Source organism: Nyctereutes procyonoides, unplaced genomic scaffold, assembly GCF_905146905.1.
Source record: "Nyctereutes procyonoides isolate TBG_1078 unplaced genomic scaffold, NYPRO_anot_genome, whole genome shotgun sequence".
Taxonomy (NCBI): Eukaryota; Metazoa; Chordata; class Mammalia; order Carnivora; family Canidae; genus Nyctereutes; species Nyctereutes procyonoides.
The window spans coordinates 9427374-9443118 of record NW_026575034.1 but is presented as its reverse complement, the minus strand read 5'-3'; positions in this window follow the sequence as shown (position 1 = coordinate 9443118).

Sequence of the window (15745 nt, the reverse complement as noted above, 5' to 3'; positions counted from 1 at the left end):
CTTTTTTCTCCCACCACCTCACTTCCCTTTATCCTATCTTCCAGCCTTTCCAATCTAATCACTGGGCTCCAAAAATAGCCAGCACTTTCATGCCTCTCTGCTTTGCTCATGTTCTGTCCTGTGCCTGGAATGTCCTCCGCCTCCTTAACCTGCCCCCTCTGGTGGGATCTTCCTCCTCCTTTCAAAAGCAGATCAAATGCTCTCTCTTCAGTGCCGACCTCCACACCCACCCCTTTCCACTCTCTGTGCTGGGCTCCCCCCAAACACTTCATGCTTCTTATTACAAGGAACTTGGGCTGGTTGTTCACGTGTCCTTTTGGCTCATTAGGTGGTGGACTCCTTAGGGGAACAGAGAGCATCTTATTTATTTTTGTGTCCTCAGTGTTGGCACCTAGTAGGCATTTGAAGTTTTTGGTTGAATTTATTTGTATAGCTGAGCAGTTTTGAGAGATCTCACACGGGCTATATTTCTATCAGATCTGGAATAAGCAGCAAAAGACAAAGCACAAATTCAGCAAGAAGAAATTACTTATTTAAGCAATAGCCACTCCATCTAAAATTTAAAAATAAGGATTGGAGGCATTTTTAGAATAGCTGGAAGCTTTTTATTGACTTCCCCAAAACTTTCACGCTGTGCCTAAAGTGGAAATAGCAATGGGTTGTAATGGACACATACGAAGTTTCTTTCTAGCCTCAGCTCTGCTCTTAACTGCTGTGTGCCCTTTGACAAGTCAGTTCCCCTTTCTGATGACTTTATCTGTCAAATGTTCATGCTGAACAAAATGACTTTCAAGCTATCTTCTAATTCTAAAAGTTGATGATTCTTATTTTCTAGTTCGGAAAACCAAGTCTTTATTTCCCTTTGACTGTGATGGTCCCTTAACAGTAAGAGGAGACATTCTATATTGTCATAAAAACACTTTAACTGTACCATGGCCCCATTACATAAAATTGGGATATTAGAAATAAATCAAGGGGTGCCAGGGTGGCTCAGTGGTGGAGCATCTGCCTTTGGCTCAGGGCATGATCCCGGGGTCCTGGGATCCAGTCTGGTATCGTGCCCTGCGGGGAGCCTGCTTCTCCCTCTGCCTATGTCTCTGCCTCTCTCTGTGTGTCTCTCATGAATAAATAAATAAAATCTTTTTTTTTTAAGAAATAATTCAAAATAGGGACACCTGGATGGCTCAATTGTTCAAGCCTCCACACTCAGCAGGGTGTCTGCTTGAAGATTCTCTCCCGCTGCCCCTCCTCCCACTCACACACTCCCTGTCTCACAAATAAATAAATAAATCTTAAAAGAAAAAAAAAGCAAAAACAACAAATAAAATGCTCTTTGCTATTAAAACATCAGGGCTCTGCCCCTTTAAATTTGAAAGACCAGGCATCAGGCATCAGACCTCAGAAGAGGAGTTGATCTAATCTTAGGTTAAAGATTGAGGAGAGAATAGTGGTCAAGTCATACACGAAAATGGTTTGCAGAGGAAGGAGAAGGTACTTGGATGTTGAGTTTTAAACTCAGGTCTTCAGGGAAAGCATTCTATAATATGTCACAGGTACAAAGCGAATGGGAAGGCGTCAAGCTAGTGAGTGCAGCTGTGTCGCTGGTTTCTGCTAGATGCTATGAAAATTTCCCTTGTATAACCTGAAGTCCCCCAATATTTTGAAACTCTGTTCTACCCATTTTTAAAAATAAGCTTTATTTTTTAAAAATCAATTTTAGGCTCACAGCAAAATTGAGCAGAAGGTAAAGAGTTCCCATACACCCCTGCCTCTACACATGCACAGCCTCACCCAATATCAATATCCTGCACCAGAGGCTTACATTTGTTAAAATCGAACCTACACTGACACATCATTATCACCCAAATTCCAGAGTTTACATTAGGGTTCACTGTTGGTGTTTTACATTCTCTGAGCTTTGGCAGATGTATAATGACTTGTATCACCATCAAAGTATCACACAGAATAGGTTCAGTGCCCTAAAAATTCTCTGTGCTCTGCCTATATTCATCCCCTTTTGTCCCCTAACCTCTGGAAACCACTGATCTTTTTATCGTCTTCATAGTTTGTTTTTAGATTTTATTTATTTATTTGAGAGAGAAAGAGAAAGAAGATGAGCAGAGGGAGGGGCAGAGGGACAAGCAGACTTTTCCCACTGGGCAGGGTGCTATCCCAGGACCCTGAGATGAGCTGAGCCAAAATCAGTTGTTTAACTGACTGAACCATCCAGGTACCCTCTTACTGTCTTCATGGTTTTGCCTTTTCCGGAAAGTCATATAGTTGGAATCATATGTAGCCTTTCATGATTAGCGTCTTTCACTGAGTAAGATACAGTTAGGTTTCCTCCATTTCTTTTCATAGCCTGATAGCTCATTCCTTTGAACACCTAACAATATTAATTGGATTATTCATTTTCTTATTGATTCATGAGTTCTTTTTATATTTTGGATAACAGTCTTTTGCAAATATTTTCTCCCAGTCTGTGGTTTGTCTTCTCATTCTCTTATCAGTGTCTTTCACAAAGCTGTTATTCTCATTGCTCCTAGACGCACTCAAACAAAATTCTACTTTTAAGTTGTTTTAGCAGAAATATCGCTTAACTAGAAATTTCTTTCTAGCCTATGGAAATAGGCTTTGTTTTACTTATATTTCCTTGACTGAGAAATTAATAGAAATAGAGTTTAGAAAAACCATCTGTGGTCAAATTTGAGATAAAACTTGTAATATGTGTTTCAAACATCCATTGAGGGATGTCTTGGGGTTAGCTGACTTCAACACAATTTCTTAAACCAGTTTTTTTTCGCTTCTGGGATCATTAACCAAAAGATTTCAACTAACGTTCTATAAACCCACAGGAGATAAAATTTCTTACTGACTATACATACTGTTATAGCAATGTCTGTCCCCTGAAGGTAGAGGGTGAGATGCCTTGTAAGTGAGAAACAATTTCCTGAGATTTGCTGGAGCATAAGAAAGGTCTCCTATTTCCTGGAAGATGGGAGGACTTGGCCTCGTGAGTATTTGAGAGAATGTGGTCAGGGCAATAAAGACCTCTAGTCACAGAATGACGTAGTGCTGGAGGGGGCTAAGTATATGGTGTGACAACTGTGGATCTTTTTATAGATGTGGATCCTTTTATAGATGCTGAGATATGGTGCTGGTGGTTGTGTTGTAGTTATTGTTGACTTGTTTGGTGATATTTTAAGTCTATGAGTTCCTTCTATTAGGTTGTCCCCAAACTAGAATTTGAAAGTGCTCCAAGAAGTCTCAGAGGATATAGAGGCAATTCAGTTAGACCACAGAACTTGAGGAGCATGAGACCCTGAAATATTTTCAGTCTTCAAAGAAAGATTGCATTATATATTTTCTGTTGGATGTGTGAAGGCTGAAATCATGGGACCATTTTCAATAAAATTTTTTTCTTTGTAGATCCTATGAAAGCTGAAAATTAAATATCATGGTCTATTCTGGAGACTGGGAAGAAATATTGAACATAAAGATCATGTTTCAGGGGACATGAATTTTAAAACATCTGCCATGTGAGGAGCAGCTCAAAGAACCTGACACATTTACTCATAGAAGGGTTGGTGATAGTGGGAATATGAGAATGAACAGCAAATCTTCAAGTGTATGATAAACTGTCACATATATAAGGAAGGAATAAATTTGTCCCAAGAAAGAGAAAAACTAGGACCAATAAGGGTACACCTTGCAGAGAGGCTGATATTGTTTCAAAGCATAAGAAAATCTGAATTATCTAATAACATAGTGGATCCTTTTTCATTTTATGGAAATAATAGACAATGGAAGAATTTTACGGCCCACTGTGGATGGATAAGAGTAGTCCAATGACTCCTACATGGCTGAGGACTGAGATATTTAATGTCTTAGCAACCTGTAACCCATTCACAGCATAGTGATTAGGAGGCTCTGTAATGATAGCATCAATGGTCTCTGAAAAGAGTAAATTCCCCATCACAGGAAATCTTCAAGTAGAGTTAGGAAACAACTCAGATGGAGTGTTGGAATGGCAATTTTTAAAAATTCTTTAAAATTTATAGACTTTTTTTGTATGGTTTTATGAATTCTGAAAAATGCATAGACTCACATAACAATAATAATACTGAATAATTCTGCCCCCCCACCCAATTCTTTTGTACTTCCCCTTTATAGTCAAATCCACCTCCATCCCTAACCACTGGCAACCACTTGTCTGTTCTCTATCTCTATAGTTTTGCCTTTTTGAGTATGTTATATAAATGGAATTACACAGTATGCAGCTTTTTAAGTTGAGTTTCTTTCACTTTGAAGACTGTATTTGAGATTTATCCATGTTGTTAACTTACCCATGGTTTTTTCTTTTTTATTCCTGAATAATATTCCATTGTATAGATCTACCATCATGTCCATCCATTCACTAGTTGAAGAATATTCGAGGGACTTCTGGTTTCTAGTACAGAATGTAAGGAGTTTAGAAGTCGTCAGCAAGTAAAAAGCTTAACAAACTGAAAATCAACAACTTTTCTTAGATCCGTTAGAGAATGCAGATCATGGGACAAACTGCTGCCCCCCAAACTGGAGAGGAAGTCAGGTGGATACAGAGAATCACAATTTACTAGAAGAGAAACATCCATGTAGGGGCACCTGGGTGGTTCAATGGTTGAATGTCTGCCTTCAGCTCAGGTCATGATCCTAGGGTCCTGGGATCGAGTTCCACATCAGGTTCCCCACAGGGAGCCTGCTTCTCCCTCTGCCTATGTCTCTACCTCTTTCTCTGTGTCTCTCAGGAATAAATTTTAAAAATCTTAAAAAGAAACATCCATGTAAACCAGTACGAGGTTTCCTTTACCCATTATATCATGTCCAACTTTTAACAACAATTAGAAGATGTATCAATAGGCAAAAAAGAGAGTTTGAAGGGTCAGATATGGTAAAGGTGTTGCAATTATCTGTCCAGAAATTTGAAATAACTATGGTAAATAAGAGCTTTAATGGAAAAAGTAAACAATGTGCAAGAACAGATAGGTAATGTAAGAAGAGAGATAAAATTTTTTTCACTTTTTAAATTTAAATTTAATTAATTAACATATAGAATATTAGTTTCAAAGGTAGAGTTCAGTGATTTATCAGTCTTATGTAACGCCCAGTGCTTGTCACATCACGTGTAATATCCTTAATATCCTCCTCCTTAATATTCAACACCCAGTTACCCCATCCCCCACCCTCAGCAACCCTCAGTTTGTTCCTGTGATTAAGAGTCTCTTATGGTTTGTCTCCCACCCTGATTTCATCTTATTTTATTTTTTCCTCCCTTCTCCTATGCTCCTCTGTTTTGTTTCTTAAATTCCACATATGAGTAAACTCATATCGTAATTGTCTTTCTCTGATTGACTTATTTCGCTTAGTTTAATATCCTCTAGTTCTATCCATGTTGTTGCAATGGTGAGTTGTTTTTTTTGATAACTGAGTAATATATAGATATAGATATATACCACATCTTCTTTCTTTTTAATAAATTAATTTTTATTGGTGTTCAATTTACTAACATACAGAATAACACCCAGTGCTCATCCCGTCAGGTGTCCCCCTCAGTGCCCGTCACCCATTCACCCCCACCCCCCGCCCTATACCACATCTTCTTTATCTACTTATCTGTCAATGGACATCTGGGCTCTTTCCATAGATTGGCTCTTGTGGACATTGCTGCTATTAACATTGGGGTACAGGTGCCCCTTGGGATCACTGCATTTGTATCTTTGGGGTAAACACAAAGTAGTGTAATCCCTGGGTCTTAGGGTAGCTCTATTTTCAACTCTTTGAGGAACTTCCATACTGTTTTCTAGAGTGGCTGTACCAGCTTGCATTCCCACCAACAGTGTAAAAAGGTTTCCCTTGAGAGATGGAAATTCTAAGAAAGAATGAAGAAATGCTAGAAATCCAATATACTGTAAAGAATGAATAACTTTGGTGGGTTCATTAGTAAACTGGACACAACTGAGGAAAGAATCAATGAGCATGAGGATATGTCAATAGAAGTTTCCAAAATTGAAAAGCAAAGGAGGAAACAACTGAAGAAAGTGGAACAAAATACTCAAGAGCTGTGGGACAACTACAAAAACTGTAGCATATGCATGATGAGAATGTGTGGAGAAGAGAGAAAGGAACAGAAGAAATACGTGAAAGGATAAAGACAGAATTTCCCTCAAATGAATGTCAGACACCAAACCACAGATCTAGGTAGCCCAGAGAACACCACAAAGGATAAATGCCAAGAATATATGGGTTGTTTATTTTTTTTTGAGTGAATAGGAATAAATATGCTACAAACATTTAGTATAAAGTTTTGTGTGAACATAAATCTTCATTTTTTTAAAGTAAATACCTCAGACTGGAAATTGTGAGTCATAAGGTAAGTCCATGTTTAACTTTATAAGAAACTATCACTTCATTTTCCAAAGCATGTGTATCATTTTGCATTCCCATCAGCAATGAATGAGAGTTCCAGTTGCTCTGCATTCGCATCAGCATTTGGCATGATCAACTTTTTGTTTTTAGTATTTTTTTAAATTTTGTTTATTCGATGAGAGAGAGAGAGAGAGAGAGAGAGAGAGAGAGCAGGCAGAGGGATAGCAGGCATGCAAGGAGCCTGATGTGGGACTCAATGCCGGGTCTCCAGGATCACGCCCTGGGCGGAAGGCTGCGCTAAACCACCGAGCCACCCAGGGATCTCCTGTTTTTAGTATTTGAACCATTCTAATAGTGGTATATTAATGTAGTTTAAATTTGCATTTCTTCAATGAACAATGATGTAGAGAATCTTCTTGTGTGCCATCCATCTATTTCTATAGCAAGCCGACTTTCAAATCTTTTGCTTACTTAAAAAATCAGATCATTCTGGGGTGCCCACTGGCTCAGTCAGTGTAACATGCAATTCTTGATCTCAGGATCATGAGTTTAACCCCCATGTTGGGTGCGGAGATTACTTTAAAAAAGAAATAAACACTTAAAAGAAACTAAAAAAAAAAAAAAAAAGAACCAAATTGTATCATTGATTTTTGAGAATTCCTTTTATATCCAGCCTACAAGTGCTTTGTCAGATAGGTAATTTGCAAATATTTTTGCCAAGCCTGTGACTGGTCTTTTCATTTAAAAAATATTTTTAAAGCTTTTCTTTGGGTACACATTTTTCTTTTTGATAGTCCTATTTAATAATTTGTCTTTTGGGGCACCTGGTTAGCTCAGTTGGTGGAGCATGTGAATGTGACTCTTGATCTTGGGTTTGTGAGTTTGAGCCCTATGGTGGGTGTAGAGATTACTTTAAAAAAATGAATAAAAATGTATCTTTCATGAATCATGCTTTCAGGGTTATATTCATGAACTTTTTGCCTAACTCAAAGCAACACAGGTTTTCTCCTATGTTTTCTTTTAAATGTTTGATAGGTTTACATTTTACATTCAGGCATACTGTCCATGTTGAGTTTATTTTTGTATAAGGTATGAAGTGTATGATGATGTTTACTTTTTTGTGGGTATGGGTGTCCAACTATGTTGACACTATTTGTTGAAATAACTATTCTTTTTCCATTTAAGTCCCTTTGCACTTTGTTAAAAAAAATCAATTGACTGTATTTGCATAGGTCTATTTCTGGAGTCTATTGATTCTCAGTCTTGCTAAAATCTCTGGAGAAAAACAAAATCTCTGGAGAATGTTCATTTTTGTTGGTACTATTGAGTCCATCCAATGAATTTCTTTTTATTTCAGAAATTGTATTTTTAAGATCTAAAGTTTCCACTTTGTTCTTTTTTACAGTTTCCATTTTTCTAATCAGAACATCTCTGTTTCTGTTCAGTTCAAGAGCATCTGTGTACTTCATGGAGCATGGTTACAATAGCCACTCTAAAATCTTTGTTATTCTAATACCCAGATCATCTTGGGTTTCGGGTCTGTCAATTGTCTTTTCCTTTGAAAACTGAGCAGATTTTTCTCTTTTCTGTGTTTCTTTGTAAGTCAAGTAATTTTGAATTGTATCCTGGAATTTTGAATATTATGTTGGGAGACTCTGGGTCCTATTATAAAATCCTCTGGAGGACATTAATTTTTTTACATGGTTTATTTTAGCGGGCAGTATACCTGGTTTGGTTCATAGCTCGAATTGTGTCTTGCCTTCTGAGAGTGGTGGTCCCAAAGTCAGTTTAGTTTTCAAAGCTTTTGCTGTGCTGTGTGTGTCTGCCCAACATATACCCCATTCAGGAGTTAATCTGTTACTTGGACAGTGATTTCTATCATTTGGTTCTCAAAGCCTTCCCTATTCTTGTTTGGGTCTGTTTTGTGCATGCATAATTTAGGGGTGAATCTGAGACTAGTGGCAGTTCATATACAAAATTAAGGGATTTTCTTCTCTAACTTCTCATCCTTGGAGTTTCCCTGACACACTGACTCGCAGGGGTCCTGTTTCCTAGCCCTCTGACTCGAAAGCCAGTATTTCTCTCAGAATTTTAGCCTATGCACTTGGTCACAAATTCTGAGCACCAGGGGTGCCTGAAGAGAGAAAGAAGAGAAGAAAGTAATTGGAATCCCATACTCTCTAGACCCTTGAGATTCCTTTTTCCAGGAACTTTTTCCAGGGCACTGAGGGATGGTTGTCTTAGAGTTTTAGGGACCCATGCCAGGGCTGCCGCTGCTGCCATGACAGTGCCACTTCCGGGCTAGGGCTGGCATTGAGGACCCCGAAGGAGGAAAAGAAAAGAAAAGAATAAAAATAGGAAAATTAAAGCGATTCTCCCCATCTTTTGATTAAAGGGCCCCTTTTCCTGGTCCTCCGGCTAGAACAGGGGGTTCCCTTGGGATTTTTTGCTGTCATACTGTGGCTCAGCTCCAGGCCTCTGCCCACCCTCTAACTAAAGCCAAGAACTAAAGAAGGAAAGAAAAACCAGGTTAAGTTCACTGCCATAGCAGCTGTTCTCCAAGTTTTGACTTCCCCTTTCAATCTATTTGCTACTGTTTACTTTTCAGAGTCCTCAGCTCATTGCTTTTGTATTCTGTCCAGAGGTTTTATTTAGAATCAATGGGAGAGATAGGTTGTAATGGACTTACTCTGCCTTGAATAGGACCAGAGGTTCTATAATGACAATTTAAATACCAGATGAAGTTTCCTCCAGACTGTTATTCTCAAACCTAGCAACCACTTTGAATTAATCGGGGAAACTTACAAAAAACCCCAACGATTCCAGGGCCCTACTCAGACTCATCTCTGAGGATAGGAACCCAAGACTCTGTAGAAGATGCTTCCGGGTTTCTGATATAGCCAGCTTGGCACTGGTTTCAAGGGCCCAATGTGGGGGTCCATACTGGAAATTTGGGAACCCCTGGATGAGATAATCTCCAAATTTCTATCCAACCCTGAGGTGCCCAAGCTCTACATTCAGAATATGCATTCATAAAGCTTCTTAAGTGAGTTGCCAGTCCACTCACTTCCCTCAAGTTGTAGATGACACAGGACATCTCAAATAACGTCATAGAGCAGGAAAAAAAATAGAACTAATAGACAGTCAAGATATTAAAACCAATAAACCAAATGGACTCCCAACCTGTAAGATTAGTTTTCTGGAAATTACAACTTCTTGGAATAATAGCAGCAATAAATTCGAAGTCTGCTTTATTTAGTGTTAGCCAGGAGGAATATGGGATATACTCAAGTCTGAGGATTAGTGGTTTCATTTGGAGCCTCCTTTCCTCCCTAGGACTAATCCTTTCCCATATATTTGACGAAATTCTTTTGGCTGAGGGTTGTATCTTCCTATGTGCTAGGAATCACCGGTGAGTTTAAATTTGCTTTTCATGAAAATTTATTTCTAAGGGATCTCAGAAGGTATTTCCTTGAGCTCATGTCTATGGAAAAAGAAACCAGACCTGAGAAGTGAAGTGTTTTGTTCGGGGGGTCAGAGCTGGGACTCGAAGCCTAACTTTGGCTTCTCAGCCATGCACTTTCTGTCTGAGCTGAGTTAGTCAGGTGAGTCTTTGGATGCAGAGTGTCCTGGCATCATAACTGAGCTGAGTCAGACAGCTGCACTGGGCAGTGGCTGAGTTCCATGCCATGCATTTGTAAAGGGCACTATGACCTAAAAATGCTTTAGTGCCTAGATTTGTGGTGGGGAAAATATTGGCAACCAAAATGATCTACCACTTGTAAAGTGCCAACTTGCCGGCATAGCCTATTCTCTGGGCACTGGGAAGGAGCCAGCCCCTGACCACCTCTGGAATATCCCCCATCCCATGTCCTCCCCAGAGTGCCGCATGCATGGTTTAATCAGGGAAGCAGAACCATGATGAGTTATGATGGAAGGGCTGTCTTATAGGAACTAGACCATGCACAATTGTAGGAGGAGCTGGGGAAGTAAAGTCCTAAAAGGGAGGGTTGGAGAATCGGAGCAGTCACCAACCACTCAATCTGAAAAACCAAGCATTCCTCTGTGGGCCCACTTAAAAGCACAACCATAATAACATGAAGGGTTTTTTGCGGAATGTTGTTCTGGCTTACATAACTCCGTGCAGTATAAATCATTACGGGTGGAAGCCTGAAAATCAGAGACACCTCAAGAGTAATGCTCTTGGAGCTCTGTTCTCATTTGCCAGTGAAAAATCTGGAACCAGCCTGTCTTACTACAATCTAGAAATGTGTGACGGCTTTAGCATGGTGGCACTCGGGAGTGTGGTATTCTGGAATCGATGCGGTGTTGTTGCCAGGCAGACCTGAACGTCATGCTGGCTCTGCCTCCTTAGGTGGTGACTGGGACCTTCTTCCAGCTTTCTGAGATTAGCTTCCTCATTTGTAAAACGGGGCCAGTAGTAACCACCTTATAACATTGTTCTGAAGTTGGTTTAATAATAGACACTCAATAAAAATGATTCCTTTTAACTCTCGAGTACACTCCCCCAGTACACCTAGGACATGTCCTATTTCATAGAATATCTTCATACGGAAACGCCCTTATTGCCTAAGTGCTGGATTTTGATAGTGAATATAGGTATATAATTTATATTCAATGTTCCTGGCCTTCAACCACGGTCCCAGATTCTCAGTACGAACAAGTTTGGATTCATGTGGACACTGTGAAAGACCATGGATTGGCAAGGGGAACACCTGAGATGAAGCGCATGGCCTTCACCACCCCCCAACCCCAAGGGGAAAGATAGAACATTCCCTAAGTAGTTTGAAATCTATCAACTTGGAATGGTTCATAAAAGCAAGTGTGGTGACCTCAGTTCCTTGGAATCCTCTGGTTTTTCTGGGTTAGAAGAGAGATTCTTTCATGAGGGTAGAGCAGAAGAGGCAAGCGGAAGCTGCTATCCACGTTGGAAACAGAGACCATAAAAATAGAGCTTGAAAGGCATAGTACAAAAAATAAAAAAAAAAAAAATAAATAAAAAAAGAAAGGCATAGTACTCTGGAGCCAGTTATTTTAGGAGCATACAGACCTACATGTCAAATAGCCCCCAAGGGTATTACTGTATCATAGATGGTCTCCACTGTTGGTTGACTTTGAAATTAAAACAATAGTGCTCATGAGTTTCTGCCACATGAAGAAAAATTTGATTCCAAGCACTCTACTTAGGAATCTGGGAGTTTGGGATGCCTGGGTGGCTCAGCAGTTGGGTGTCTGCCTTTGGCTCAGGGTGTGAACCTGGAGACCCGGGATCGAGTCCCACATCAGGCTCCCTGCATGGAGCCCGCTTCTCCCTCTGCCTGTGTCTCTGCCTCTCTCTCTCTGTGTCTCTCATGAATAAATAAATAAAAATCTTTAAAAAAGATAAATTAAAAATTAAAAAATAATCTGGGGGCTATATTATTATTTCAGAAAGATTTTAGTCATTAGTAACTAGAAATCTTGTGGGTTATTTTTTTTTTTTTAGATTTTTAATTTACTTATTCATGAAAGACAGAAGAGGCAGAGACATAGGCAGAGGGAGAAGCAGGTTCCGGCAAGGAGTCCGATGTGGGACACGATCCCGGATCCTGTTATCACACTCGGAGCCAAAGGCAGATGCTCAACCACTGAGCCACACAGGTGCCCCAGTAACTGGAAGTTTTTATTCAGGATAAACTTCTAGAAGATTTGCACACAGAGGATCTCTTCTTATCCAAAGTAGGACAATAGGCCTTAAAAAAAAAGAGTTTTTTAAGTAAAATTCGGTTTATACAGGGCAAATCAGACTGAGCCTTACTCATGGAATATGGAAGATTCTCTTGCAGCCTATCAAAACTGCAATTTATCACTTGACTGTCAGGGGACACTGATAATATACTCCCTACCTGTATTTTCCTACAAAATGTTGGCCCTTATGACACATCCTCATTTAGTTACTGATCCGATCCAGCAAATAATTGACCTGAATGTACTCAAATAGGACACTGAGGTGTAAAATCACTTCTTTAAAAGTTGATTTAAAAGTTGATAGTTTTTTTTTTAAACAAAAACAAAAAATGATGACACTTTTCTTTCCAACTTATCTCTTATTTTAGGCCCTCAAGATTTGAAAACTACCAGTTGGTGATACACACTGTAGGGATTCTGCAGTCACCCCACACTCTTCTATATAATTAATAGGATTGCTCAGACAGCTTATCTGCTTAAGTTCTGAAAATCTCTTTATCCTTAATCTGCAGGAACACTAATCGCTTGAAAAGGACAGGGCTAAGGAAAGTTGTTTTAAAGCCAAGACTAAAAGAATTTTCTTGTATCAAATTCTATCGGTTTCCTGGGGTCCCTGCATCTCTTCTTTCAGGTGTTTTAAATGGCACTTGGCGTTCATTTGAACATAGGTGAGTTGCTTGCATTGCTGGTGAGATAAGCATTCCCTAAGACCTTATCTATTCGATCCTTGGCTGCAATCCATCAGGTCCAGGGAACAGGGAATTATCTGCCCTGGGAATTGGGAGGCCTTGGCTATGGGGTTCCCTCCGTGATTTGGTAAGAGCCCTTTAGTTACCAAGCATGGAAATGATTGGCAACTTTAAGCCAAGGAAACTTATTGGAAGGACACCAAAGGAGAGTCAGTGGATGGCTGAAAATTAGGCTTGCACAGGAGGAGGTACCATGGCCTTTCCAGAAGCTGGGATGCAGGATCCCCAGCCATAGTCTGGCAGCCAGAATGGCATGCAGTGAGAGTCCCTGCTAGGGTGAAATGGAACATCAAATCCCAGGGAGGTTGACTGAGGCTGGGTGATATGCCTACTCTTACTAGATGTGGGTAGGACCCCCTGTTACAGTCTGTGGGCTCCACCTAGTAATTCCCTAAGAGGAAATTAGGAGGCAGCTTAGGAAGAGAAATGGCACTCTGGACAGATAACTTAGTCCACTACTATGCTGTTGCTTGCATCTTTAAAGTCGATTCCTGCCTTTTTTTTTTTGAAATATTTATTTTATTCAGAGAGAGAGACTGAGAGGCAGAGACACAGGCAGAGGGAGAAGCAGGCTTCACGCAGAGAGCCCGATGTGGGACTCGATCCCGGGTCTCCAGGATCACACCCCAGGCTGCAGGCGGCGCCAAACCACTGCGCCACCAGGGCTGCCCTGATTCCTGCTTTAAAATGAATGGACAGTGCTTCTCCCATGAATTCTTCCAGGTTACCATGTCCCAGTGCTCTGTGCTCCTATGAATGTCTATAAAACCAACGAACCATAAGACAAACTGGAAGACGACAATTAGGAGAACCGGTGGGTTATCAGTTGTCCCACTGCCGATGACTTCATCACCGTGTAATAGTGGTTGTATCAGTTATCCGTTGCTGCACGGCATATTACCACAAACTTGGCATCTTAAAACAGCACAGCTTTACCACGCCACAGTTTCTGTGGGTCGGGAGCTCGGGAGCAGCTTGTCTGGGTTCTCTGCCTGGGTCCAATGACACAGGGTCTCCAATGACACACTTTGACAATGATCAAAGTGTCATTTTGAGTTGCAGTCTCATCTGAGGCCCGACTGGGGAAAGATCCATTTGCAAGCTCATCTTGCAACCTAAGTTAAGCTTACATTAAGTTAAATGAACTTAAGCAGGTAAACTGAGCAGTTTGCGAGCTCAGGTGGCTAGAAGAATTCAGTGCCTTGCGGTTCTAGGTTAGGACAGAGGATTTCGGTTCCTTGTTAGGTGTTAGCTGCAGACTCCCTTCAGCTCCAAGGCTGTGCTGGGCTCCCCTAAATGGGTGACACTACAATCTTACGTAATGTAAGCTCATAACCACGTACACGTAATCACGCACGCTCCATCCCCTTTGCCGTATCCTATTAGTTTGAAGGAAGACATAGGGCTCACCCACACTCAATGGGAGAGGATCCCATGAAGGCATGCACACCAGGAAGTGGGGGCTTGGGGGCAAACTTATGAATGTCCAGCGGAAGAACTGAGTGGGACGATCTCGAGCTGTCTTGGAGTCGAACACAGCTCCTTCTTTCTGTGCATCTGATTTCCCCAAACCTGCATCCTGGGAAGGAACCGGTAAAGGGGCAGAACAAATCTCGGCCTCCAGTCTCTCGAACCCAGCTTTAGGGGAGGGCGAGGGGATGCAAGGGGCTTCAGCGCCTCAGAGCTACCACGACCGGGTGGGTTTCTCAGTGGTCTGCGTGTAGTTGAATCTAGTGGCCTCCACTGACTGGCATCCTTTGCTTGTCTTTGCCATTTGGCAAGTTACCACCTCTTTCCTGCATGGAAATGCTCCTCCGCTTATTCACACATCCATCCTGTCTTCCTCAACTGTAAGTACCTTAAAGGCAGGAGCCATTTGTTCTATCAGGAACCATTCACAGGACCCCGAGGTAGCGTACCAGCAAAGGCAGAGAGGTCCTTTGGAATTAATAGCTCAGGGATCCCTGGGTGGCGCAGCGGTTTGGCGCCTGCCTTTGGCCCAGGGCGCGATCCTAGAGACCCGGGATCGAATCCCACGTCGGGCTCCTGGTGCATGGAGCCTGCTTCTCCCTCTGCCTGTGTCTCTGTCTCTCTCTCTCTCTCTCTATCATAAATAAATAAATTTAAAAAAAAAAAAGGAATTAATAGCTCAGATTGGTTCTCTAGCGTGAAGGAAGGGGAGTCTGCAGGTCAGTGTGAAAATCTGCTCTTCGCTGTACTCGGCTGTGCAAACAAAACACGTATATTTGAAAGGGATGACCCTACCAATGCTCCGATTACCCTGAGTGTGCCTGGCTCCTACCGCAGCAGCTGGGCTCGCGTGTTAGTGGATGGGGAACAGATAGAGACCGGTACCCGTGAGTCATTACGTATTCTAGCAGAGTGAATCTGGGCTTCTCGCTTTAATCCCGGTGAGCCTCAGTGACCTCATCCTTTTAGCTTCTGGAGCTAATGCTTTTAAAATGTATAGCACAGTACCTACTAGCATGTAGTAAATATGCAGGAAATAGCTATCATGATGATCCTTTAAGACCCTGACCGGGGAAAGCCAGGTCATTGTGAAAGTGCAATTCATCCCATAACACGGGGGTCAAGGAAATGCATGCTTAACCCCCGTGCAGCTCGTTCCTTCTCTTGGAGCTCATGGGACTTTATTGCGGTAGCTCCTTGAGCAAATTAGAATCCTTACTGCTACTTTCCTATCCCAGAAGACTGGCTGCTTGGAAGTGTGGTGGGAGGACTGGAGCCTGCAGAGAGCAGGAGACGGGGCCGGAGCTGGAAGTGCCAGGCCAGTGTAGGGAGCAGCACCCTTACACCTTTCATTTTCTAATCTCCCAGGGCAT